Source organism: Eucyclogobius newberryi, unplaced genomic scaffold, assembly GCF_026437365.1.
Source record: "Eucyclogobius newberryi isolate DKJ021-1_F unplaced genomic scaffold, fEucNew1.0.hap1 SCAF_2, whole genome shotgun sequence".
NCBI lineage: Eukaryota > Metazoa > Chordata > Actinopteri > Gobiiformes > Gobiidae > Eucyclogobius > Eucyclogobius newberryi.
Genome location: NW_027315834.1, coordinates 15,292,840 through 15,320,205, shown reverse-complemented (window position 1 = coordinate 15,320,205; position 27,366 = coordinate 15,292,840). Strand labels below are relative to the sequence as shown.

General features: G+C 39.7%; 1 protein-coding gene across 8 annotated transcripts in view; it reads right to left on the bottom strand.

Moving 5' to 3' along the window:
- Positions 1–27,366, bottom strand: part of syt1a (synaptotagmin Ia) — a 108,502-nt gene that overhangs the window by 35,593 nt on the left and 45,543 nt on the right. For 4 of the 8 annotated variants that reach the window (XM_072453671.1, XM_072453676.1, XM_072453677.1 and 1 more), the window contains exon 1: positions 22,318–22,530. The gene's annotated coding sequence lies outside the window, so the exon portion shown is untranslated. Of the gene's footprint in view, positions 1–22,317; positions 22,537–27,366 lie in introns of those variants that run through there. The other 4 variants (XM_072453674.1, XM_072453675.1, XM_072453672.1 and 1 more) reach the window with 2 other exon arrangements.

Sequence of the window (27,366 nt, the reverse complement as noted above, 5' to 3'; positions counted from 1 at the left end):
ATAATGTCCTGGTACTTAGCAAATCAGTGAAACTATTTTTTTGGGGCAACATGGACCTACTTTGACTGCCCCTCATCATTTCACAATGTGTTGATTTTCTGTGGATTTGAAGAAAAAAAAAGAAGAAAAAAAAAGTCAAATAAAAATAAAATGCCAGGGGTAAAGTAATTCAGGAAAAGTTGATACTTCAGTACACAAAGCATCAATTCTGAACTTATGGAATTTACACAATGTGTATTTTGTATTTGTTTTTTTTTACATTTGAATTTTAGATGAAACAAAACAGACAAATTGAATGTTTTGAGTGTATATAAATATTTCACATTTGATTCCACAAGCTTCCTTTAGTAATTTGGCCCTCAGAATAATAACACAATGAGTTTATGCCTGACAAACACTGATTAAAACCAATTGAGTTGGAGTAATAGACAGTCACTGAACAGCGTTCATGAGAACTAGGTAAGAACAGAAGTGTTCACATATCCTTCTACTATTATATTATCTATTATATATTTAACCTTGTGGTTTAGCTCAGTACAAACACTTATGATTCTTTTATATGTCAGTTTGCATTTCAGTCTTTTTGTCAATTCTTAAAATGTTTAAAATGTGAACAGAATCCTATCATTAAAACATAAATTTCAAATCTAATCACAATTGCAAAACTGGTAAGAAAAATCACAATTCGATATTCGACATGAGCGGCAGATTGAGAGTCTGATTTTTATATTTGAGTCTGACAGAAACAGAAATGTCTTCTTTTCCCGAGTTCTTGGCACAGGCACACACAGCGCAGACAGGTTGCTTATCCAATCAAGGTGTCGGAAAGATGTGTGATTAGAGACGTGACAAATATTTCAGCTTCAGAAATAACAGTCCAAGTGTCACCAATCTGCTGTTTGGAGCAGCTGCAAGAAGTGAAAATGGCGTTCAGCACAAGAACATTAATTATTTTGACTTCAGAATTGAATATTGAATGATAATAAGCAGAACATTACATTTCAAAACCATTGATTAGTCTTACAAATGGATGTTTCATTGTGTGATGTTTTTGATGTTTTAATATTGCCGTTTTGTGCTCGTGACATGTGTTTTGAGGAAGTTGTTTTTTAACCCAGGGCATTTAATCTTGTTTTTCGCTCAAATTCTTTGTTGAAAAGCAGAAAAAATAACCATGTCAAATCATAAATATAACTATCACAAAATCATTGTTCTAAAGCATAAAGAGAAGCAAAATTTAAGTATTCCAACACACACAATTTAGCCTGCGCACCGGTTGTCCAGAGGTCCCAGTTAAAGAGAATTACATATTTGTGTCCATTGAGAATAGGACGTCAGGTGGTATCTTGGCACTGGTACAATTGAATCAAGCTGCAACATATGAACTCATAGACAGAGGTGGCAGCTTGACAGATAACGGTGTAAGTGTCTCATAAACAGCCATTGTGACCTGCAGTTTTCCTGTTTATCATTTGCCATTCAGCATTGCCATTTAGACCACACGCTAAATCTAATTTATTTGGCAGAAGCTCGTTCTTTTTTAAGTACCATGACCCTGGGTTGTGTAAAATTCTCTGCAGCTTTGAGAGCAAGAAAAAAATATCGAGTTAGGAAAAGGGACTAGCCTCCAGTCCCTGAGCACTTCTCAGTTTAATTTAGTGCTACTCATCATTATTCAGCTCAGACACATCTACAGCCATAAAATAATTCTGTCTTACTAAAAGGAAACCTGCTTTGGCCCGTACTTGGCAGGGGACCTGGATGTGCTCAGAATGCTTGGCTGTCACAGAGAGCATGCACTCTGCAGATTGTGATCAAATGCAGCCATATCAATATGGTCCGTGAAATTGGGTTGAAATTGCCCTTGTATAATACAGTGCAAGATGCAATAGGGAGATGGAACAGCACGATGGATGTTTGTGCGGCAGGCAGCAGGTGAAAATAGGACAATATGCTTCTTGCCTCAGTGCTCTCAGCCTAACCTCTTCACTGACCCTTTGGTGCGCCGCTTCACTGCACTGCTTTTGGGAAAGAGAGAGAGCAGAAAGTTTGGTGCCGTCTTGTTTTTTGTTCAAAGCTGATATTTTACTAAATCATAGTATTCATTCATGTATTCATTTTCTACCGCTTGTTCACCCTGGACAGGAGCCAGCTCGTCGCAGTTTTAGCACAGAGACAGAGACACACAGACAAACATTCACTCATTCACTTGCCAATTTTACCCAACGCTTGTGTTTGGACGGTGGGAGGAGCCGGAGAACCTGGAGAGAACCCACAGTAACACAGGGAGAACATACAGACTCCACCCAGAGAGATCATGTGATGTTTGTCTGGCCCGGGAATCAAACCCATGATCTCCTTCAACTTCTATGCCACCGTGCACCACATACATAAAATATGTATTATAAGAATTGTAACTTTAACGATGTTAATGTCCTTTCCTCAATTCAAATTAATAATATTTTCCACATCCATTTGTAAGCTGCATCTATGGGTTTCAGGCATAAGAATTCCTTCCCGATTTGAAAGATTTGGCAGGACAGAGGACCATTGTCATAGCAATTGCACACAAAATATTATCTTGTTTGAATGGGAAAGTTTCTCCTTCAAATCAGACAGGAATCATTTGCCTGAAACATATGAATCCTCAAACACAAGTTTGACACAGCTTCGTTCCTCGTGCATTTCCATGGCCTGGAGTGAGATCCAATCATAGACACATCACTGGGGTTCAGGAGGCCAAACCAAAACAGTAAACAGAAGCCCTTCTGCCCAGTGTGCCAAACCATCACAGAGAGTCCAAGTCGCACTTGACTGACCTCTGTGCACTGCATGGTTGTGTAGACACGGTTTAGTTTCTGTTCAATAAAACCAAAGTAAAAAAGATCAAACAATATAAATAGGCTGCAAATCAAATACTTGATTGTGTGTTTGTGAATCCTTAAACATACAAGGTGTCCAGTGAAGGTGTCCAGTGAAGGTGTCCATACAACTATGTTTATTTATTGTATTGCCAAGTCCAAGCACATTTGGAATGCTTTAATTTAATCCTGAGACAAGTCCTTGTCCTATGAAATAGGGATGTCATGTCATGATGTTTCATTAAGACAAGCCGACTACTAAAGGAGACATAATCCCTATCCTTAATCAACTTTTAGGAGCTTTTAACCACATTACGATTGTTTCTTCTTCTCACTAAACCACTCAAAGTTGTATTTAGCGTGATTCATGCATATCTGAGTAATTCTCATTCTCCCGCAGAGAAGACGCTTTTGCTCCAACAATCCCTGTGTCACACCCACTGCTCTTTGTTCTCTTCGTTCTGCCATTTTATTTTCTTAAACGATGACACAAGTAGGATTTGGCAGCATCACAGAGCTATTTCGACACACATTTTTAAAAATCTGCTGCTCTCTGTTGTGAAATAGCAGCTCTCCATAGGGCGACGTACCGCGACACAAAACACTGGGTCGGTTTTCAACCCAGAAGGAGCTGACTGGTTTTTAATAAAGTTGTTTTAGATCAATATTGCAATTTGAAATGTCCAAAATATAACATAATGATCCACGGGTGTTGTGGATTAGAACTATGTAGCAGACAAAAGCATTTTCTGAATTAACTAAACATAATGTGACACAGCTATTTGATAAAATAGCACTTGAAATTTGGGTTTGCTTAAATGGTGTATATCAATTTGAAATCCCCTATTTTGTTTTCTTATCTTCTCATTCGTTGTCATTTTTTAATATTCAAAATTTTATTGAGAACTGTATAATCACAATTATTGACAAAATGAAAATGCAACAGCAGGTGTGACTGAAATGTGATGGTGTTAAGGTGGCTGTGCGAACGTAAGTGCTAATAATGATCAAGACAGGATTTAACAGTTCACTGACTGGAGAGCGTCTGACTGAGAGGAGAGTGCCCCCTGAGGGACACACACGGAGAGGCAGACACAATGAGATACAGCAATATAAAACAGGGAGAAGGTAAAGGTAATGCTTTTCTTCTTGTTTAGTGTTTGAGTTCGATTGCTAAGACTGACACAGACTTATTTTCATAGTTTTTTTCATAGTTTCGCGACTTTTACTTATATTTATACTTATATACTTATACTCCGGAGCGACTTATATGTGATATTATTTGTTATTTTCACACTTTCTACTGCATTTCATACTCCAGTGCAACTTATATATGTTTTTTCTTCTCTAATATGCATTTTTTGGCTGGTGCAACTTATAGTCCGGAAAATACGATACTGAGGCAGGAGGCCTGGCCAGACGCTTGTCCAGTGAAATATGGCTGTGAGAGCAATTAGGAAGCCAATTAGATGCTTTTTTTGGTAGATAACATGTCAGGGCCAGCCAGCTAAAGTGAGGAATCCTCCCAGACAACCAATCCAAGCAACAACTCACAATGATGCCTCTCGTTTCCCAGTTAAGGAACTCTCCAACGGGCCAGCTGGCCCAACTCAGCCTCATAACACAGAATAAGTCGGCAGGAAGCGAGAGTCTACACTTATCAGAGCTTGTCAAGACGTTTTCAACCCCGTGTCACTCTGAATCTGTCTGTAATGAACAGATGAGCCATGACCAAAACAATCAGCTATATTTAGCCACTTACCACCTTGTCAGTTCTTGCCGGATTTTTTAAATGTTTATCAAAACTGAGGGACTTGGCATTGTAAATTAGTCTTTTAATTAACTAGGCAGAACCATTTGGTGAAATTAAATTATCTAAGGTGACAATCAAGAGGATGGCTGTTTTGGTAAACAGCAGGGGATTTGGGAGGATTGGAAAAACATCTCCAAAGAGAACCAGCACTAACAGAATGAAGACATGCCTGAACTGATGTAGAAACAGGAAAGCAGTGCGTGTCAGTGCAGTTGGACACACAGGACCGGGACAGAGACAGGCTTCTGAGCCCAAAAGAGGCCAAAGTGTCTGTCCAAACATTCAGCTCCAGCCCCCCTCCTGTGAGGGCTCCTGTGGCTACAGTGAGACAGTGGCAGGAAGTGGCTTGGACAGCTGGACCCAAATCAATGAGCCCAACATTATTTAGGAAGGGAGTTACACAATGCATATTGCAAACACAGACTGTTCAAAAGCTTTTCCCACCTCCTCACAGAATCTTAGCCCTATTTCCTGTGTGTAGTGGACAAAGCTGTGCTTTGATGCAGATGTCGGTGTGTCTGGCCCTGGTCTGCTGCACCAGGGGGACCACATACTGTAAGTGAGCAGAGCCACTGAGCCCAGCGACCTTGTAATGAGCTGGGACACAGGGAATGAACATTATGGGCCTGGAAAGGAGTGAAGCATACAAAGTCCATTACCATCCAAAATGTGTGTGTGTGTGTGTTTTTCTACTGTGTCTATTCAGTCTGCTTTCTGTCCTACAGACCACACAGCACATGAATAAAGGCTCTGGTTTGCTCCAGGCAAAGCTGAAATTGCTCTATTACAGGCCTCAGTTTGAGACCAGTGTTTGGAGGAGCTCCTGGACCAGGCCAGAAACAACTGTTTTATTTCTATTCTGTGTGACCAAAGGATTTTGTCATTTAAGTACAGGAAAATAATGACAGAAATATACGTTTAAAAATAATAAATAAATACATCTGTAATATTTATTTTTTCAAGGCAATATCCACTGAACGTATTTCATGTATTTGATTTTTCCAACATCCCTAACCACTGCACCACCTTCAAAGAACATTGTTTATAAATTGTATACTGTAGTATTCTGGGTGATCTCAAGGTTTAGTGAAGATGATATAAAAAATATAATGCAATAAACACAGCACTCTATATCAGGGCGAGTCAAGGCAAGGCAAATGCATTAAAATAACAAAGACATGACAGAAATCACAAAATCTTTTAAGACATGAAAGAGAAGAGTGCAAAGAAAATCATCCCAGTCATATGCACAGCTAAATAAAACTGTTTTTAGGTTAGATTTGAACATTGACTCTGGCACCAACAGGAGGCCAGTCCATGTTTAGTCCTGACTCTGGCACCAGCAGGAAAAAAAAGTTGTTACAGTGGTGGTACGCCACCACTGTAACAACATTTTGGGTCGCACAAAATATCTTCATCACTTTTTCAATAACTTGAGTTAATACACTAAAATAACGACTTTGCCTTGCAAAATTACCCATCCAATATTGAACCAGAATTCAACTAGGACTAGATCAGTACCAATCAGGTCTGATCCAAGACTAATCCAGAATAAAAAGCAGGTATAAATCAGAATTAAACAAGGACAAAACCAAGACCAAACCAGGTCTAAACTAGTGCTAAACCAGAGATAAACCAGCAAACAATTTTATTTTTTTCCCAATATTTGGACTATGGGTTGTGTGCTGGATTAAATCGCTTGGAGGGCCTGATTAGGCCCGCGGGCCTATGTTGAATAGCCCTGCTATAGATATCTGGCTGTCTCCCAGAGAATCTAGATGGGTAACCAAAGAAATCTCATCTCGTTAGTGGACTGGCCCCATAGGTGCTTCTCTGTCTACTCCACCTAAACTGAGCAGGTGCATAAAATGTATGAGAGGCCCAGGATTATTGAAGACCAAATGCTCTCTATAAAGAGCATTATAAAAAGAGGTGATACGACAAAGGCGAGTCTGGTTGGGCTGGGCCATGTGCAATCAGTGAGCATTGTGATAAGAGAGCTCGCCTCTTATGCCTGATCGTTAGGGAAATGGAGTTGTGGCATTAGACTGCATGCAGGGTTATTTACAGTGATTTCTTTTTGTTCCTCACATCTTTGTGCAAGTGTCAGCTTATCCATGCTGATGTGTAATTGTTATGGCATTGCAGTCATAACAGGATATACATCTAAAGAGAACCCAAAAAGACAATTATGAAGCAGGCAAGTGTGAAACCACTCTCAAAATGATTTGAAAAGTAGACAACAGAGCAAAGTTAGTTTTACAATTCAATCCACTCTTTAGTGTGGAGTGTTGGAAGGGGACAAAAAGAAGAATAACAGGTCCTATAATGTCCTGGTATCCGGTGTTGGATTAATCAATGCATTTATATAGCGCTTATGAAAAATGTACTTGGTGGTGACTTTTGTAGCCACAACTGAAAGCTGTGCAGTAGTTTAAGAGCTGAAATGGAGGACAGTCTCATGATTCTGAGAAGTCGTCTGCTGAAGTTATTGGGCCATTTGCTTGTAATGACTACACTCAGGTAAACAGAATTAATCAAGATTACTGGATGGGAGAACTTGAAGAAGGTCCAGGCAGAGGCAGGGACTCAGCTGCGAATCAGCATTAGAAGTGAGCCTAGATAAATGCGTGATTTATAGAAGTCATTATATGGGCAGACCACACATTGCATTTAAATGGAAGATAGTGGGTAAAATTGTTGGTATAATCGGGTATGTGTCAAAGCATGGAATATGCATGTTCAAATAAATATGTATTGCAAAAAGAAGATCTCTCCATGAATTAATTTGGATTTCACGAGCAGCACAAGAGGATTTCTAAATCTTCCACATTGTTCATACTTCACAAAGTTCATAACTATATTAATATAAATATAAGTAATGAATTAATATTAAATATGTGGCCCCAGAATCCCCCCCACCATGTTTGACCATGTTTATTGTCTTCAGCCATCTGCTGTCAATAACCCTTGACTCAACAAGCTGTTATTTATGCCACCAGAAACTGCCAACAAATATCAGTGTGTTTTCAGAACAGAATTACAATATTCTGTTAAATCGCTGAGCGGCACAAGATGGAGACTCATAGTGAATATATGCAAGAGTAAGCCTACGTGAAAAAGAATACATGTGAAATTGTAGAGAATAAAACACTGTCAAGCTCCACTTCTCCCAGACTTGCCTAGGTTTCAATAAAAAACAGAATACAACGCACCAGCATACTGAATGTTTCAAGCAGTGAGTGTAAAGTATGCACTAAAACAAAGCCTGGGATCAGCGGTGCGATCGATTTCTGAAAGGGGGAAACCCTGGAGAGAGCAGCAGTAAGACGCAATGACACAAACACTTTTGTCAAGAACAAACTCCAGCGTCCCTGTGACATTTTGAGGATTTAGACGTCTTAGGGAGAAATGACAACCACTTTGTCTGCTTTAAACAGCTTAAGGAGAGACTGAAGCTGCTAAACTCTTGGTTAAAATGAAGGTAAAATGTGTTAACTCAGTTTAAAGTTTCTAAATTTTCTAATCTGACAATATTATTAATATTAGTGCATCAACACTCTACAGAAAACGTACTTTGATAAATCCATTTACAGCTGTTCCTTATCTAAATAAAGCCCTGTCATTTACATAAGTCTGAGAAAGTAAAACCACTTTTCACAAATTGGACATAATTATGTTATTTATGTGGTACCGGGAAGACGAATCAAAATAAAATGACTTTGTTCTCACTCTACAGGCTCAAAGTACAAAGTAACACTTCACAGTAAAAACACATACTTTGGATTAAGTGCATTGTATCTTCCTCTGTTGCATTGATTGTCGACTCCACTGCATCGCAAACCGATAATGCTGCTGTACCTGCCAATCAGTCACTTCGGCTTCTGTAACTGCTTCATTTTGCAAAGCCAGAATTGGAGGAACGACATCTAATCAAATAATTGCACTGTAAAAACAAGCTGATTCTAGATGATTGACAGAAATTTGAGTGGTCTATTAGTCTATCAGTCTTGCTGTTGGAGCATTTTGGTTATAAATCAAAGCGAGTGGCTTCTAATTGGACAGTAATGTGTGTTGGGCCATCTATGTGCCAGCTCTCAGCACATCTCTAGATCTACAGCCTGTGACCTTAGAGCAGCAAGGTCAATGTCCACTTTAACTGCCTGTGATTGATTGTTAGAGAGTGGAGCATATTTACAAGAATCTTTTTAAAGCACCAGCCGCAAAGATTCATTATTCATCAAGCAAGTTGCAGAAATGTAATGCAGAAAAATATTCAAAATCTAATTCTAATTTGCAGACTCTCATTTTCCTCACAGTAGAACTTGTGCTCGTCTCTTCATGCTGCAAATACATTATGCATTACAACATGTTTGGGGAGTCAAAAATGATGAATAAAACCCTTTTTATTAGTTTTTTGTGTTAACCCATGCATGCAATTATGGAACAAGTGCACAAAAGCTTTATTGATTAAAACAGAACCATTGGTGGCTATCAGTGGCTTTTAGAGTGTGATGATGTCATAGTCCCAAATGAGGGACAAGCGCCAGTTTAACCCATTGATTACATGGTGTTTTATACAAATTATCCAAAAAGAAAATCCACAAATATTGAACAAGATAATTTAAATTGTATAAACCTTTAAAACCACATTAGAACAAAAATATGTCTGTAAAGAACCCAAATGACCAGAGCAAAAAGCATGTTATTGTTCCAGTCCATACATATTACAGTTCCACCTGCTTTGTCTCCGAGCCCCTTCATTCTGCCCGACTTGTTCCTTTTGTGTGATAATAATAAGGTAATTTGTCTTGTGCATGGGAGACACAATATAATTGTCAAAGTCAGATAGATGTGAAAGTGGATCAAATACATCCAGAAGATTTGTCTTCCTCCTCTTTAGCCAGTTCCTCTTTGACAGTTCACACTTGAAATACATGTGTGAACCTTGTGACATTTCCCGTACAAACAAACCATTACCAGATAACTACGCCAACAGGAGGGACTCGGAAAGCAAACAGAACTACACGAGCCACGAGCGCCTTCGACGTGTTTGTATCCCTGGTGTTTCACGTAAAAGAAGCCAGTCAATAACACAGCTTTAAGTATCATGCGAGTTTTGTAAAGGTGCCAGTGTTAAAGAACAAATGCAGTGTTAAGAAATGTAAGAAATGTCTTTCCCTCTCCTTTATTGCTATGGTTCCATCTCTGTAATGAATAGACTCACCAAAGCGACCCTCAAGGCTGCCACGACGCATTTCTGCACTGCGCCGTTTGTTGCCACGCGCACAATCCCTCACTGCCGTTTATAGATAGATTTCGTGTCTGTCGTGGTAGAGGCAGGAATGAGTGTTTTCACAGCTATAGTGGGAATGCGATTATCATACAGGGATCACAGTCGTCATGGAAACTAAGGTTGGTGCGTGGTGCTAAGCCGGTTCCTTACACATCCCAGAACATTTGAAATTAGTGTGAGAAATCAGCTCCATTAAAATAGAGACATGACAAAGTGGGTCTTTCATATTGTGTGTGTTGGTAATCGGTGCGAGGCAGACTTGGTTCACAGAACATTTTTGTTAAACTTGAACATTCATGTCACTTTAAATGCACATCATTCTTTTTCAGCGTGTTAACTCTGTCTTTCAAGTGTGTTGCAACAAAATGATATGCCACATTTGGATCAGAATGTAACTTCAAACGATCACTGGGAGAAATTTAACGTTTCACGATGGGTTTTGACACACTTAAGCACCGAAACAAGGTGAAAACGACATGTCTCTGTCTGCAACTAACGACATTATGAAGTGAAACAATGAATTACTTTATTACATTTCACTTTGGAGCATCTCGGGACGCTTCTGTTCGTGGTGGTCTGCGTTAGCATGCAGAGGTTCTGGCATGCAGAGGTTCTGGCTTGCAGGGGTCTGCTACGTGAGCAGCTGAATCATACTTTGTCTTCATTCGGTGGACTCAGTGATACACAACAAGACACAACTTCTGTTATATAGTTAGATTTTTCAGAAATTATTTAATTTCCTTCTGCACCTCTACACTGTGTTTTAACCAAGCTTTATCTATTGCAACAGCTTTGGACAATATTTGATGAATTATTCACTATAAACGCCACAATAAACAGGAAACAGCAGCTGAACAAATAAAGTTATGATCATTGGAAATATATATTGGTTTGTCACCAAATCGTGTCAGCGATTGGTGAGGAATGATGTTTATATCAGCAATTTTGACTTTCATTCTCACCCGAGTCTGAGTTCTCTCTTGTCCAGTCACAAAGTGTTCCGGGACCCTCTACCGCCCCCTTCGGACCCCTCAAACGGGACAGTTCACTTTTGACACTGGAGACACTCTTGGATGATTTGCTTCAAAGCGAACTAGTCGAAACAGGTTTAAAATATGCCAACTGAAGGCTCCTAGAGAATAATGAACTAGAAAATCTGCAATGGCTGAAGCCTCTCCCTCTCTCTCTCCCTCTCTCTCTCCCTCCCCCTCTCTCCCTCCCTCTCTCCCTCTCTCTCTCCCTCCCTCTCTCCCTCTCTCTCTCCCTCCCCCTCTCCCTCCCCCTCTCTCTCCCTCCCCCTCTCTCTCCCTCCCTCTCTCCCTCTCTCTCCCTCCCTCTCTCCCTCCCCCTCTCTCTCTCCCTCCCTCTCTCCCTCCCCCTCTCTCTCCCTCCCCCCCCCTCTCTCTCTCTCTCTCTCTCCCTCTCTCTCTCTCTCTCTCTCTCTCTCTCTCGCTCGACTGGCTCCGTCACAAAATTCTAAAGAATAAAGCCTAAAGAATAAAGCCTAAAGAATAAAGTCTAAAGAATTCCTCAGACACTCAATGCCCAAATTCATTTAAATGAAGAAAACTAATACTTTTGAAAATTCGACAATTCTGCAAAAAGTACAAGTTGTTCAAATGTCAAAAGTAATAGCACACGTACTACTGCGAAAGCGATCGTAATGAGGTATAACATGTTGAAATTGGTTGAAGCGTTAAGGAGTTGAAACTGGCTAAATGGAAAATCATGGAAAATAATAATAAAAAATATGTGAAATACAAGAACATAGTGCCTGCGTGACATCACGCAGACACTCAATAACCAGAATCAGATCAGAAAAGGTTTAATGTCATTGCACACAGTTCACAAACATAAGAACTTGTTTCAGCGTTAAGGTGCAAAATAATATCAATAACAACGTCTATAGAATCAAATAAATCATGCATAAATTAAGAATGTACCAATAAAATAAACGTATAACATAAACTAACATATTATTGGTGACAATTGTTATGAAATATATACACATGTTGTCATGCGTCTATATTGTCCGGATAACTAGAAACAATAATAGTCAAGACTAATTTAATCTTTGGTTAGTCACGATCAGTTAAGATAAGATAAGATAATCCTTTATTGTCCCACAGTTATTGTTCTTTAATTGTTGCGACTGTCCATTCAAAACAAGCGGTCCATATTTCACTGCAGTCAGTCCAGTGGATTTTCTTACTATGGTCACCTGACCTACTTGACAGAGTATAAAAGAAGAGAAAAGAAGAAGAAGAGGGACCGAAATCAATTGAAAGAAAGTTTGGATGGACTTTCTCATTTTCCCTCAAGGAGCAGGTGAAGGCAGCGCTCCACTTTTGAAGTAGACGAGAGCAGGTGGACGAGAGAGTTATCAAAAAAGATAGAAACAATGCAATAAAGCTGGAGAGTCTTGGGGCGCACTGGGAGCAGAGAGCCATCTGCGAGCTCACTCCGTAAAAAAGCTTATCTTATTAGCACCACTCTTGTGTGCAAAGTTTGTTTTCCCACCTCTCTGCTTTGTGCTCCTGTCACATCTGCATGTCCTTCACTCACTCGCCTCCTGCCCGTTCCTCACTACACAGAAATATTCAAGTGAGATTTAATTAGAGCCTGTCACGCACCTATGAATGAAGACGGCATTCTTGTTCATTATCCTCTCAAAACATTCCCTGGACGTAAACTGAAATGACTACAAACACGCAAATATATCCACTTAAGACTTCAACAATGAGTTTACTCTAAAGGCACCAACTGAACAAAATGCAAGTTGGATAGTTTGGATATATTTAGCAATGTCCGAGCATTTCTGAGTAGTTTTGTTCATTAATTACATCAGAATTGCCTCGCTAACTAAGACCAAATACATTTGTATTACATTTTTTGATCCAATTTTATTTTGCCTTTCAAATTCAATACTACAACAAAGTAAAAACATTACACGTTGTTCTTCCAAAGTCTGAAGCCTGCTGCAAACCACAGGCTTTCACTGACAGAGTTGGGTGTGGACCGCTCGGTTAATAAGCTAACCCAGTCTCGTTTCAGATTTGATTAATTGCACAGTCTTATTGCTAACATAGACACATCAACAGCAGGTGACAACATACTGTAATAAGACTGAGCAATTAATCACATTTTAATCCAGATCAATCAAGAACTGATTGTTTCAAAACATCAAAAATCGTCAAGGAGCTTTTTAATGGAGAGTTCTACAGCCAATCAGTAAAACTCATGAGGAGGTCAGGCTTTTCAGGTGTAAATTCTACTCATTCGTGACTTTCTTTATGACCTTGGCAAAAATAAGATTGAAAGGCATTTACTTTTGTTTTAATAATAAAAAATAAAATCCTAAATTGTAATTTATTTGTTTTTTTGGCCAAATCCCTAAACTGAGGGGGTGTGCTAAAATATTGAAATATTTCTACATTTTAAATTTGACTAAATATGGAGATACAGAACTAATATTGTGGGCAGCTGTATCGATATATAACCAAGAGCATTTTTGGGGCTGTTTTACAACATTGTTTTGTTACTTCTTGTTTAGAGAAATAAAACTGTGCAACATATTTTACATATTCACAGTTGTGATGAATAAATATGTGTATTTCATATAAAGTCTGTGCAGGTGGTTGTAAAGTAAAGAAACGCTGTTGTTCAAATGTATTTGACTTTGTGAAAATGGTGAGATATTGCAGAATATCACATGCAATATGTCGATTATTGCATGTGTCGCAGAATCGTAAGATTATTTTATCGTGATGTATTGTGTGTGTCGTTTTGAATTGTGAGAAACTCTGTGATTTCCAGCCCGACTTTACAGCAACCAGTGTTCATTTTGACCCCAAAAAATGATGTAATTCTAGTCAGTGTTTTTTTTTTTTTTTTTTACAAAATTATTTTTTCATTTAGTTTAATTTTTGTCTAAATTTAGTCAACAAAAATGTAAAATTAATTTAGGCGACCAAATCCAGAATAAACTTAGTCAAACAGAAAAGATATGTTTATTTTAACTCTGATAAATTGCATTACTTCAGGAGCATGAACAGACATTGAGTCTCTTTCTGCTCTGGTTTCAGGCTCTGGGACTAAAAAGTGGACCTGGGATCTAGTCTGCACTTGTCTCTTTTATTCATTTATGTTTCATTTTATTATTTGACACATATGTTAGTGCATTCGTGGAGAAAAATATCTTCTTATAGTCATAGTTTTGGTCATTATGATCAGTTTTTATTTAGTTTTTGTTAAAAGTTAAAAACAAGACGCATTTTCTAAGACTCATCTGGGTTGTTTACTTCATGCATCGGCTCTACCCTGAACCTCCGACCTGATCCATGGAAAAAGGAGTGTCCCCGGGGCCGCAAACAGCTCCCAACTTGCAGTGGTAAACAGTGACGCACAATATGCCAGCGCGCACAACAAAAGCCATGAGTCCGAGCGCTGTCACCACTCATCACGCTGACACAAAGCTGCACGCTGACACCGCTGAGGACATTTCACTGTATGAGGCTGCAAAGACACACAGCCAGTTACGGTGGGATCAATGCCGGGATCGATGCTGAGGTGCCGGCCCGCTGAGCATACAAAGCATAAAAGCGACACACATTTTAGGATGACGTGACAAAAAGATCCTTGGACACATGAAATGGCCCCGAGAATAAGGTGGAGCTCTTACAATTGAAGCCAATAAATGTCTTGTACCAGAAAAGTAAGAAATCTCTGTGGTAAATATAAACTGCTACAAATGCGTCGGCCATCTTAAAGTTAAGGAGAGCCCAGGGTCACACACTGGGAACATGGGGCCCGAGGCGGTAATTCAAGCGCTCACGGAAAAAAAAAAACATGCTTCCTAGACTCGGTGACAAGAACAAGCCTGTGACTGACAGCACATTCTGTTTTCAATTACAAGTACAATGTAAAGCTGTCGGCTGCATTTGTGTGTATGATATGCACAATCTCAAACGCAAACATGTGCCATTTAGTGGAGAGACAGCGCTGACCAGTTCAATGCAAAATCCGTAAAAAAAAACACGCTGGTAAATTACTATTGTAAAAATTCAAATGGAATCCTAATTCATTCAGTGCTTGCTCTTTGTGAAAACGGCACGTGCACCTTTGTTTCTCTTGGGCCTTTATCATAGCAACCGAGTGCTTATTTAAACTGACAGTGCGAGTGGGAGGTGGGATGTCCTGGGGAGAGAGCGCATTTTCTCAACTAACAGAAGAACAGGAGAAATATCCTGATTATAATTGTTTGGGAATTATTATTTACGTGGAAATTGGTGAATTTATTTAGCACCAAATTTTCCTCCCCCAAAACCTCCGTCATGATAATGGGACATGAAATGAATATGGATGAGCGCATTGTGGTGCTGAGTTAATCATCACAATCTCACACATTGCACCACACACCGCTCCACTCTTTTTGATCTGAGCTCAATAAATGTAAAGTGTGAGACAGCAACATACTGTAGAGCAATGATCACTGAATAAAGTCTGATCTAAAGTCCTGTGTGTTGCTGTGTGACAGTATTCTCGTTTTGTTTCGGCTGAAAAGGCACTGATTGCCTTTTAACAGGCTTTTCAAATATGACCTTTCTCCAACAAGAAAAATAATAATGTAAAGTCACTTGCCTTTTTCAAGTGCTGTGACGGTTAGTGTGATACTTTTCTCTGTAATCAGGGGACACAAACCACCCTTTGGTGAAGTAGTGTGTCATTTGTGTATCAAAGAACAGCAACATCATCTCCAAAAGGAACATTTAAGCTCACCTTCCATTTACCTTCAGACCAAGTCAATGTGCCACATAGGACAGAGTTTAAATGTGATAACTGGTCCTCTTCTCTGTGTAAAAGCCTTTAAGAAAAGCCCAGTGTACATTAGAGTACAGTATACACAGGCCTTTAAGAAAAGCCCAGTGTACATTAGAGTACAGTATACACCGGCCTTTAAGAAAAGCCCAGTGTACATTAGAGTACAGTATACACCGGCCTTTAAGAAAAGCCCAGTGTACATTAGAGTACAGTATACACAGGCCTTTAAGAAAAGCCCAGTGTACATTAGAGTACAGTATACACAGGCCTTTAAGAAAAGCCCAGTGTACATTAGAGTACAGTATACACTGGCCTTTAAGAAAAGCCCAGTGTACATTAGAGTACAGTACACACCGGCCTTTAAGAAAAGCCCAGTGTACATTAGAGTACAGTTAAGAAAAGACCAGTGTACATTAGAGTACAGTTAAGAAAAGCCCAGTGTACATTAGAATACAGTTAAGAAAAGCCCAGTGTACATTAGAGTACAGTTAAGAAAAGCCCAGTGTACATTAGAGTACAGTTAAGAAAAGCCCAGTGTACATTAGAATACAGTTAAGAAAAGCCTAGTGTACATTAGAGTACAGTTAAGAAAAGCCCAGTGTACATTAGAGTACAGTTAAGAAAAGCCTAGTGTACATTAGAGTACAGTTAAGAAAAGCCCAGTGTACATTAGAGTACAGTTAAGAAAAGCCCAGTGTACATTAGAGTACAGTTAAGAAAAGCCCAGTGTACATTAGAGTACAGTTAAGAAAAGCCCAGTGTACATTAGAATACAGTTAAGAAAAGCCTAGTGTACATTAGAGTACAGTTAAGAAAAGCCCAGTGTACATTAGAGTACAGTTAAGAAAAGCCTAGTGTACATTAGAGTACAGTTAAGAAAAGCCCAGTGTACATTAGAATACAGTTAAGAAAAGCCTAGTGTACATTAGAGTACAGTTAAGAAAAGCCTAGTGTACATTAGAGTACAGTTAAGAAAAGCCTAGTGTACATTAGAGTACAGTTAAGAAAAGCCCAGTGTACATTAGAGTACAGTTAAGAAAAGCCTAGTGTACATTAGAGTACAGTTAAGAAAAGCCTAGTGTACATTAGAGTACAGTTAAGAAAAGCCTAGTGTACATTAGAGTACAGTTAAGAAAAGCCCAGTGTACATTAGAGTACAGTTAAGAAAAGCCTAGTGTACATTAGAGTACAGTTAAGAAAAGCCCAGTGTACATTAGAGTACAGTTAAGAAAAGCCTAGTGTACATTAGAGTACAGTTAAGAAAAGCCTAGTGTACATTAGAATACAGTTAAGAAAAGCCTAGTGTACATTAGAATACAGTTAAGAAAAGCCTAGTGTACATTAGAGTACAGTATACACTGGCCTTTAAGAAAAGCCCAGTGTACATTAGAGTACAGTTAAGAAAGGCCCAGTGTACCTTAGAATACAGTTAAGAAAAGCCTAGTGTACATTAGAGTACAGTATACACCGGCCTTTAAGAAAAGCCCAGTATACATTAGAGTACAGTTAAGAAAAGCTTAGTGAATATTAGAATACAGTTAAGAAAAGCCTAGTGTACATTAGAGTACAGTACACACCATAAACCTTCACAAACGACTGACACTTGAAACTGAGCTTTATACAATGTTTTATGTACATATTTCCCTTTTAATTTCTGTTTGAACAGCAACGTGGCTCTTCTTGGTCTATCTTTTGATAAAGGTTGTTGCTATGCAACAGTTAAAACATTTGTTGAGTACCGCTGAGTTTCCTAGTACCTTTCTGTGGGCTGCGTCATGAGCTGAGTGGCCACTGGCAGCAGTACCTTGTACCCGACCCTCATTTCTGTTCAAAAGGCTTTCTTGGTGAATATGCAGCCTTGTGGAGCTGGATATTTAATATCCACATTAAAGTTTGTATTTTAAACAAGATGAAAAATATATTCTAGCTCTACCAAGACCAAGCTTTCTCACGTTTGAAATAAAGCCCAATCATAGCCCCACCTGCTGTTATCAGTCTTTCAACAGGCCAATTAAAGCTGTGCCAGAGTAGCATTTATTGATGGCAGCACAGTTGAGGAACACTAGCTCGGTGGTCACAGGGCGATGGCACATGTGAACTCTCTCTCGGCTCTTCTGTTTGACACCACAAAATTAACTCCCCCTGACCTGTGGTCTGGATGCTGTCTAACACACATCAGGTCACAAGTCTATTGCCTCTACACAAGAGATGGCCCATTTCCTTAGTCCAGGGACAGTGCAAACAACCTGCAGAGGAGATCAGAGATCAGTCAAGAGTCCACTCACAAGTCGCAATATGAACTGGTACGCCGAGAGTGAAAAGCAACATTGTTCTAAATTAATAACACAGGGGAAAAGACTCAAGCCTATTCCATGACGCTTACATATTTAAATGAACATGGCGAGTAATTAACTCTCATTAATACAGTGCGTGTAAGAGAAGCTGAGAGTGGAGTGGACAGACTGGACTATGTCACCAGTGATAATACAGACCATTTCCTGCTCCACACAGGAACTATGGAACTATAGAGAGCCTCTGTACAACAACAACAACAAACTTCAATATTTCAGTTTTTCTTGTATTACGAATCTGTAAGGAGTGTAATGGTAAACTAAATACACAGTTTGATTCTGTTTTTGAGTGGTTCAGTACATTTACAGAAACGGGAGAAAGAAAGAAAATGCAAAATGTATTCAGCCCATTATAAATGATACCGAGTAGGCCAAGCAGGTGTTTTATTGAAATTAATTGAAATAGATTATTACACTACACTACAATTCGGGCTGTGCCAAAACAAAAAAAAAATCAACAGGTTTACAGCCAATCCTGTGGCAGCGCTTGTTTCTGAAGAGTTGTGCTCACTTGTTTAGGAGAAAGCACTGAGTCAGGGTGACAGTTTAATCACTTCACATCGCTTTCTTATTTAAATACGCACAATTTGACTGAAAGTCCAGTCTCTCTTTCCTCCTGCCGTTTGCCGCCGGCTCCCTCCCTCTCCTTCCTCTCTTCTCTTTCTCTCCACTTGTGCTTCTTATCATCATAATCTAAGTTACGGAAAGTAAACAAATATTTTCTCAGTCAATCTTAAGACCTCATTTAGCACATAACCATTGCATGTGTTTCTGCTGATAGTGCTATTACTTAAACACAATCCAAACGTTTTGGTGTCTGTTGCTCATTGTGTCTTGTTCTGTTTTGTTTCTCTACAACTTTTTGTTTTTTAAAGAGCTCATGAAATGAAGCATCTTAAATAATGGGCACTTTGGATATAGTTCATAATGGCAGAAATAGTAGGTTTAGACCACTTCCCATTACAGTGCACATTTTTCAGTTGAAGTCATCTGGTCATTCTCACTCTACAGGCCTAGTCTGGGCTGCGTAAGCCCTGCCCATCGGGCAGAACCTTCTGATAATAGCCTGACTTGTTAATCTATTTGTTTATAGAGTTTATAGAGAACCAACACACAGCCCCGCTTGGGCTCTGGACAGAAGGGAAAAAGATCCAAGAAGGGATGAGAGTCTCTATCCCTTATGTATCTGGACTGTCTGAAAAACTACAAAGGATTTTTAGACAATCAGATCGTTCTGTTTATTTTAAACCGGGCAACACTTTAAGACTGGTTCACCCACAAGATGCCCACACAAAAACAGAGGAATGTAGTTTATCCAATCCAATGCAGTGAGAAAAGTTGTAAAGAGCGTAACATGCAAATGTACCTCCGTACCTATGTGTGAGTAGCAACCTTAAAAGAAATAATGACGCACAGCGTTTGGATCGAGGAGTGTCTATTTTCGCTTTGGACTTTGATGCAGAATGACGAATCATGGCAACACACGCATGACGATGTGCACGCCTAAAGCCCACTGTGTCAGCTGCTGTTCAGTGGAATATGTGTGAGGCAGGGACAAAGTCTTGCAGGTAAAGAGGGTATATTTTCACTGCCACTGCTTTGAAAACAACATGCTATTATTTCACTTTGTGAGTAATTTTAAAGCATACAATATTACAATCAAATACCATATTTGTGGACAAATTGCTGCAGGTTTCTGTGGAAAAGGTTTGCACTCTCCATCTATAAAACAGAGTTTTAAGGTTTTTTAGTTGTGATAAATCTGGCAGCACCTTCTAAACAAATTAATTTGCATTTCCTCCACCCCAAATGTTACGCTTGTTGTGGAAAACGCCCAAATTTGAGCAAAAAATGACAATTGTACCAGTTTTCACTCTTCTGAGCAACTGCTTGATGAACTAGATACATACATTATCACTCAAGTAGATACATACATTATCACTGAATTAAGTTTGGGTGCTTTCCCATTAATTTAGATCTCATCACTGATTAATGGAATCTGTGAACAAAAGATGAACGCATTTATTATTAGAACTAAAAGAGATTCATTATTGCAGTTTAAGTGTGCAGGGAGGTGTACTGCGTGCACAATGAGGAGAGGTTTATACTGTACATTCTTAAGAGGTGCTGTCCATGGTTCTGAAACACAACCAGAACAAAGATATATTTTCAAGGCTTGAGTGGTAGAGAAACACATTAACCCATGGATCTGAAGTGATCATTTGGGTGATATATTTATTTTTCTTTGACTTTCTTATTGTTTAATCAAATAAACTTCCACTCCCATCCTTGTGAAACGTCACTGTGCATCCAGTGGCCTGTTGTATGAAATAAATGTCAGATCCCTGCTCTTAGGAGGCCTGCCCCTCTCTATCCTTGTTTCCCTGGAGTAGAAAAGCCAGCCAATCAGAACTGAGCAGTCACTGAGTCATGGAGCGAGCGGGCTGAAGCCAGTGGACTGGAAAGAGCTCTCGCTTTGGGCAGGAAATCTGCACTATCCTAATGTGTAGTTAATTTTTACAAATCTTAACAAAAGAGAATACTTAATGGATCATAACAAATAAAATACTTCCTTATGTGGAAAAATCCTCAAAAATAAGTTTTAAATGTACATGTCTATATTTGTAAGACCGTACATTTCGTTCTAAAAAAATGTATTTATTGCATTGAGATGTTGCAACGCACCAATAACTCAACAAACAGCCGATGAATCACCACAAGGTTATGTGAAGGTCAAAACATAAGAGATGATTCAAATCTGCTGCAGTTTAGTAGAGTCTGCATCACTCAAGGCAAACAACAGTTAGACAAACAAACACACTGAATGGGGATGTGAGCCAGTGCCAGAGATCCTCATTAACTATTGATGCAATGGGAGATCTCACAGCTGGATACACTTCACACACTCTGGACACACATATGCATTAAGCTGTTTGTGAATCATATCAGCAGAGCCCAAACAGCAGGCACAAGGCAAGTCGGGGAAAGGAGACATGATTGTCCACCCTTTACAGTAAATATTTAAGTAAGTAATTACATTTCATCTAATAATGTGACTAACTACAGAGAAGAGCGTGTAAAAAGACTCTGACTTAAGGATGATGTGGAAACATAATGAAAGTTAAATTAGGTGAATAGGTGTTAGGTTTGAAAAGACTAGAGCGTGCTGGCTTTCATTGCTTGTTCAGGCGAAGGACAATGGGCTCAAATAGACGGGTTTATTTGAAGCTCCACACTGTAACAACCTACACCTTTTTCATGTGACTAAATGAGAGGAGATAATAAAAGTGTAAATGTTATTGCGAATAGGGGCGCTTTGTTCAGACCCCAGGCATTTTTTCACTGAGAGAGGGAGACCTACTGTACATCAGCTTAGATGAAGGGACAGGGGGAAGCAAGACAAGACATTGTTCATTTCAGTTGTATCAGGTATAATGAGGACAGAAGTGGAGCAGAGAGATAAGGAACAGCAAAGGGGAAATGACGAACAGCAGGGAGGACGGAGCACTGATTCAATTCAACTAAAACTTCTTAGAACAGAGTGAGGCTGAGCAAGGCAAAAAACAACAACAGGTTCTTAAAATTGAACCAATGCTGCAGAGAATTAGATTGGACAATACACGTGTCTACTGTCTCCTATTTCTGAATGTTAATGTAATGTTGAAACACCTCAGACAGACCTGTACAATTAAGGACTGCAGATGGAACGTTGCTTTTATAGCTAGTATCTGGCAAGTAATTTGGCTCCGGAGCATTCAAATTCACATCATAATATCATAAAAATACTTCCTTAAACTGCATTTTTTCTTTACAGAAGTTTTCTGTCACAATAAAAAATAGGCAAATGGTGATTATAGAAGTAAATTTAAGCATTGTTCAAGATGAAAATACAACCAACTGTTGAAAAGGAGGGTCTGTAATCTTAATGCCTTGTGTCATGTGTGACATTGTGAATGTGACATCCCTTGACATCTGTCATCTTGCATGAGCTACTCCCCAAAAATACCTCCCTCTCCTCTCTTTGCACGGAAAACTGTCTTCAAAGCACAGTTATGTTACGTCTCTAAAATAGTAGTCACACACATTCATGTACATGCACTGGTATTATTTTTAACCCAGCAGCAGGGAGCACATGCTGTCAGCGTAGGCTCTGATGAGAATAGAGAGGATTCTTACCTGGCAGCTCACAGTTCTCCCTGGGTCCTCCTTACAATCCCAGGAAGGGGTTAAGAGACAACTTCTGCTTTGATGGAGGGACCTGAATGTGGCACTTCAGGAAGAAAAAAAACACACAAAACAACGTCTCAGAAAGCAGAAATGTTCCTTTTTTCACACAACAGCTCGAGGAGCGCTCTGGCGACCACACACTCAGTCAACAGCTCTGTAACAAGGAGCTCTCTTCCTCCTCCCCCTCCCTCCCGCTCTCTCTCTCTCTTTCCTGCTCTCTCTCTGTCTGTGACACTCTTTTCCCGCCCACCTACTCCAGCCCCACCCCCCATCTCCATCTCTTTGGAGCTGACAAACAAAATGCACACGGATCCCCTGTATCCCTGCATCCACTTTTGTCCAGGCAAATTTGGCCCTACCCACTCACACCAAAATAAATACCAATCAAATGGAATATAATGAATCCCACACATCACTGACTAAGTATTACAGCCACGTTTTACTTCAAATCAAAACTGAAATCTATTATGCCAATCAGACAAATATCGTTAACTGTATTTTATCGCTCGTGTTTCAAAGATTGCTTACAAACATAATGTACTGTATCTGTATTCCCGATGTGCTCGTTCTCCCGTTTCTCAATCAAGTCCTGTTAGGGTGTTCAAATCGGCTCACGTCCCACACTCGAGACGGCTAGTCAAGGGCATTCCCAGAGTAAGTGTATGCTAATGCCCAGCCTCAAGGAGCAGCCTGGTCGTCCCCTCGCCTCGTCCTCCCTCTCACCAGATGTGGCTCTTAGCGCTCTCAGGGAGGGGGCAGCACACGCAAAGGCAACAGGAGGAGGTGGGCTGGAACAAGTCCAGTCCAATTTGAGCTATTTGATCGGACGGGACTTCCTGTCAATGGAAGTGCCGCGGAACATACAGCAATTAGGCATACGATTAAGAGGAAGTAAATAACAGATCTTCAAAAAAGCATCTGTTGGCAGTTGGGATTTATTGTAAAATGTTTCCTAAAAGTTATAAGATGACAGCAGTGCTTTATAAGTGTTTGGTTATCATTTGTCACAGCTTGTACTGTGTAAAAGTCTCTCTGTGGTAGAGAAGAAAGTTAGGGTTATACTTGTACCGAAAATGTTTTGTGATGGTTATTATTACCTTGTTTGGAAATAAAAAATTACCAGTTTTCAGTACCAGTAGTACTTTTTATGTACTGTACTGCACTGGTACCTAGCCCTCGAAATAAACTTCTGGCTTTGCTCAAAGAAATACTCTTTTATGAGGAACATAACCATAGAACCCTAAAAGAATAAACACAGCATAGGCACACAAAAAATATATATTATTCCATACCTGTACCAGATATAGGAGTATTGATACCAAAGACAACTGAAAGGTAACCAGCCCTAAAAACTGTTGTGTACCCCCAACAGATGAGGTACTGTCAATCAAATTACTGACAAATCATGATTAAAATGCCTCAGAACATACGGGGTATTCAAGCTCTAAATTGACCAGTGTAAATCAATATTGGCAGCTGATCACATTGTTCTGTTTAATCAGCGTGACACATACAGACACATGCAACGTTTCACTCATTATTCATCTATGACTGGAAATGAATATAGATATTTACCACTTTGTTTTGGAGCCTACTGCCCATCTGGAAACTATTACAACTCCTACCACCCATTAAATCCAATCACAACAGAGTCACAAACAGACTAATTGTAATGACATTTGAACAGTTGAACATAATCATTTAATTTCAACTGCTCGTTGTATTGAACTGAACGTATTAAGTGCTTCATGTCTCAGTGCTAACTATTACATGTTGATATTCAAGCCCACATAGTATAGTCTTTTGAGTGGTACAAAAGTCCTTTATTGTATGATAATTTTAGGACATTAGTTTATGTTCAGTGAGAGGGAGCATTTGGTTAACTAAGAGCACCAAATGTCAGGTGTGACTTAGGTAAATTTAGATTTTAGCTTGGCTCCGACTGGCTGTCAACACTGCTGCTCACCCCCTCATTCACTGTCACTGTGTGTTCTAATGAGAACACAGGCTCCTATAGCAGCCCGCACGTTATCCCCGAACCCCCTTCACCATGTGGGCTGTGGGAGCTGACAGACAGACAGTGTTTTCTTTCTTTGATTGAAAGAGAATGATTATGGTATTATCACCTGCTGGGAGCAAAAAGAAAAAGTGGACAATTTGATTTAAAATATTGCTTAAAACAGATAGAAAAGATATTACTTAATCCTTAAACACACCATTGATTGTGTTATGATCATTGTTATATATCATTATATGATCATTTTATAATTTTAAAAAGCATGTGCAAGCTTGCATGTCTGAAACAAGCCCCTACATGTAAATAAAGTACTAAGGGCCATAAAGCACACCGGGATACATGACTCCATTGACAACCCAAACACATAAACGCTAACAGACATAGGCCAGACGTCGGTAAAACAAACAGGAGCCAGTGTTAATGATTAGCAGCTAACTCCCCGCCGGATTCAGCGCAGCTTGCTCCCTGTGCATCAGCTCAGGTTCAGTGGGCTCAGTATGTCGGGCTGCAGCAGACAAGCATCACTTATGAGGAAAAGGGAAGAGCAGTCCTTAGTTCAACTCTAAATGGGCAGTGGAAAGGATATGCTGAGTGGTGAACGCTATCCTCTATGGACGTAGCAAAGTTGTACTAACACCAACACCTTAGCCTGGTGAGGATGAAACCTACACACACCACCACAAGCTTATCTCCGTGGAAACGTAAACATACACGTATAACATATTTTGCATTTCAAATGCCATATTTTCGCACCTTTTTTCATAGTTTTGGCCGTGGTGCGACTTATACTTATATTTATACTTATAAGTTGCTCCGGAGTATAAGTATATGTATATTTTATATTATTTGTTAATTTCACACTTGCAACCGCATTTCATACTCCAGTGCAACTTATTTATGTTTTTTTCTTCTCTATTGTGCATTTTTTGGCTGGTGCGACTTATAGTCCGGAAAATACGGTACATATTTTGCTTATTGCTTACTGGTACTTTACAGCATGAGTGGACAAACAGCATATTTTGTGAACATTTTAACAATGAGGTGGGGATGCATGTAACACTTTGACAACAAACTCTCCTGCCTCTCCTTGGCCGCAAGCCAAAGTAAACTAAACACACGCAAATCACGCCACCGCACCGCACAAACAAAGAGCACCAAGCAGAGGAAAGTCACCACAGTCGGCAGAACCAGAGCCACCAGCCCAGTCCGTCCCGGAGTCTCGTGTTGTACGACCCATCTACTTAAGTTTAACATAGGTTAGAAAGAGCTCAAGCCCAAAATGAAACATGGGTTTCATCATACATATTTTTAGCTCCATCATAATGAATAATGTTAATGTGATAATAGCACAATAAAATTGCCAGCCCTGTTTTAAACACTTTTTGAAATTAGTTTGGAGATTAATGGTCCCTTCAAATGGGGAGACAGCTGAGGATAGTTATTGTATTGAGTGTTTCAATGTGTTTGTAAGATGCTGCCATTTAAACTCTAACCCTGTACACATATTCCTTTCAGTGTTTCCTCAAGGGTAGTGTTTCCCAACCAGGGTTAAAGGGAATGCCGGGGGAATGTGATCACTTACCAGTGGGTACTTGGAAGGGTTTCGGGTTTAAAAGTCCGGGCTTCGGTTCGAATCTGGACAGCGAGACTATTTTGTCCGGAACCCGTTGCCTTCTCCCTTGCATATTCCCACGTGGCTGGATGACCTTCTAGCGTTCAGGCCAGAGCGTCAAAGGCGTCGAGTTTACATGCAAAGTCTATGGTGGGAGCATGTCTAGGCCGCCGAGCATTTCTGCCGCGAGTTTCAAGCGTCAGAGGCCAGACTTGGAAACATTGAATTTTTGGCAAAGTTTGCGGTGTGCCAAACAATCTGCAGCTTTGTTGCTTCTTTCCTATGGCTTAGAGCAGCCACCGTGCACCGTTACTAGGGGCACGTAGATGGGTTAGTGGGATTTCTATCGCAGACCACTGTCAATTTAGGACAGCTTAGGCGGATGAAGGTGTTTGAAACAGGCTGACACAAACCTATCGAGCGTTGCTTTCTCCATCTCATAGACGTACACGCATAAAGCTGCTGTGAATACAGGGGTCGAGGAGGCAATACCAACAAAAATCATTAATACAAAAGAATATTTGTATAATCATAATAGGTATCTCATTAAATGCGACACATTGAAAATGAAGTCCGCCTAAGAACAAATTATTTCTTATTTTAATTATTATTATTAAAATAGCAAAAATCTAATACAATGATATCATAACATTATATTTATTAATTTCAGACCTGAGTATGATGTTGGTTTCGGACCAAGATGTTTAAGAACCCCAATCTTATTAGGGGTACTTACAAAAAAAAAAGGTTGGAAACCCTTAGAGAAGGGCTTCTCTGAAGCCTCCTTCAGTCAGTAAAGGTTGCTAACACCTTCCAGGGAGGAGCAGCGGTTTTACTCTGAGAGAGTCCCAGCTACGCTTTGAGGATAAACTAATTTCAATTGCATGTATCAGCGAACTTGTCCTTTGGTCACGAGCCAAAAGTCAGAGGTGAGAGTTGGAAAATAGATGGGTAATTAAGAAATTTGCCTTGGGCTTAGCTCCTTCTCAACCACGCCAGACCAATACAGTGGGCATTATTTCGGCAGTTACACTGAGCCCTTTGTCAATCTTACGCTCCATCCTACCCTCCTTTGTGAACAAGATCCAAAGATACTTGAACTCTTCCACTTCAGGCAGGGATTCTCCATCGACCTGGAGAGGACAAACTTTCCTTCTCCGGTTGATGAGCGACGACATCAGATATCGATGTATCATCCTCATTCCAGCTTTGGCCCATTGTCACTTACAGGGATACCCAGATCATGCCATTCACTAATTCCGACAAGCTCTCAGGTCGAAAAGTTGCAGGACCTTTATTTAGAAACTTTATTTAGAAACTTATCAACTATGCATGTGAAAACGCACAGTAAATTAAGGACATTCAAGCG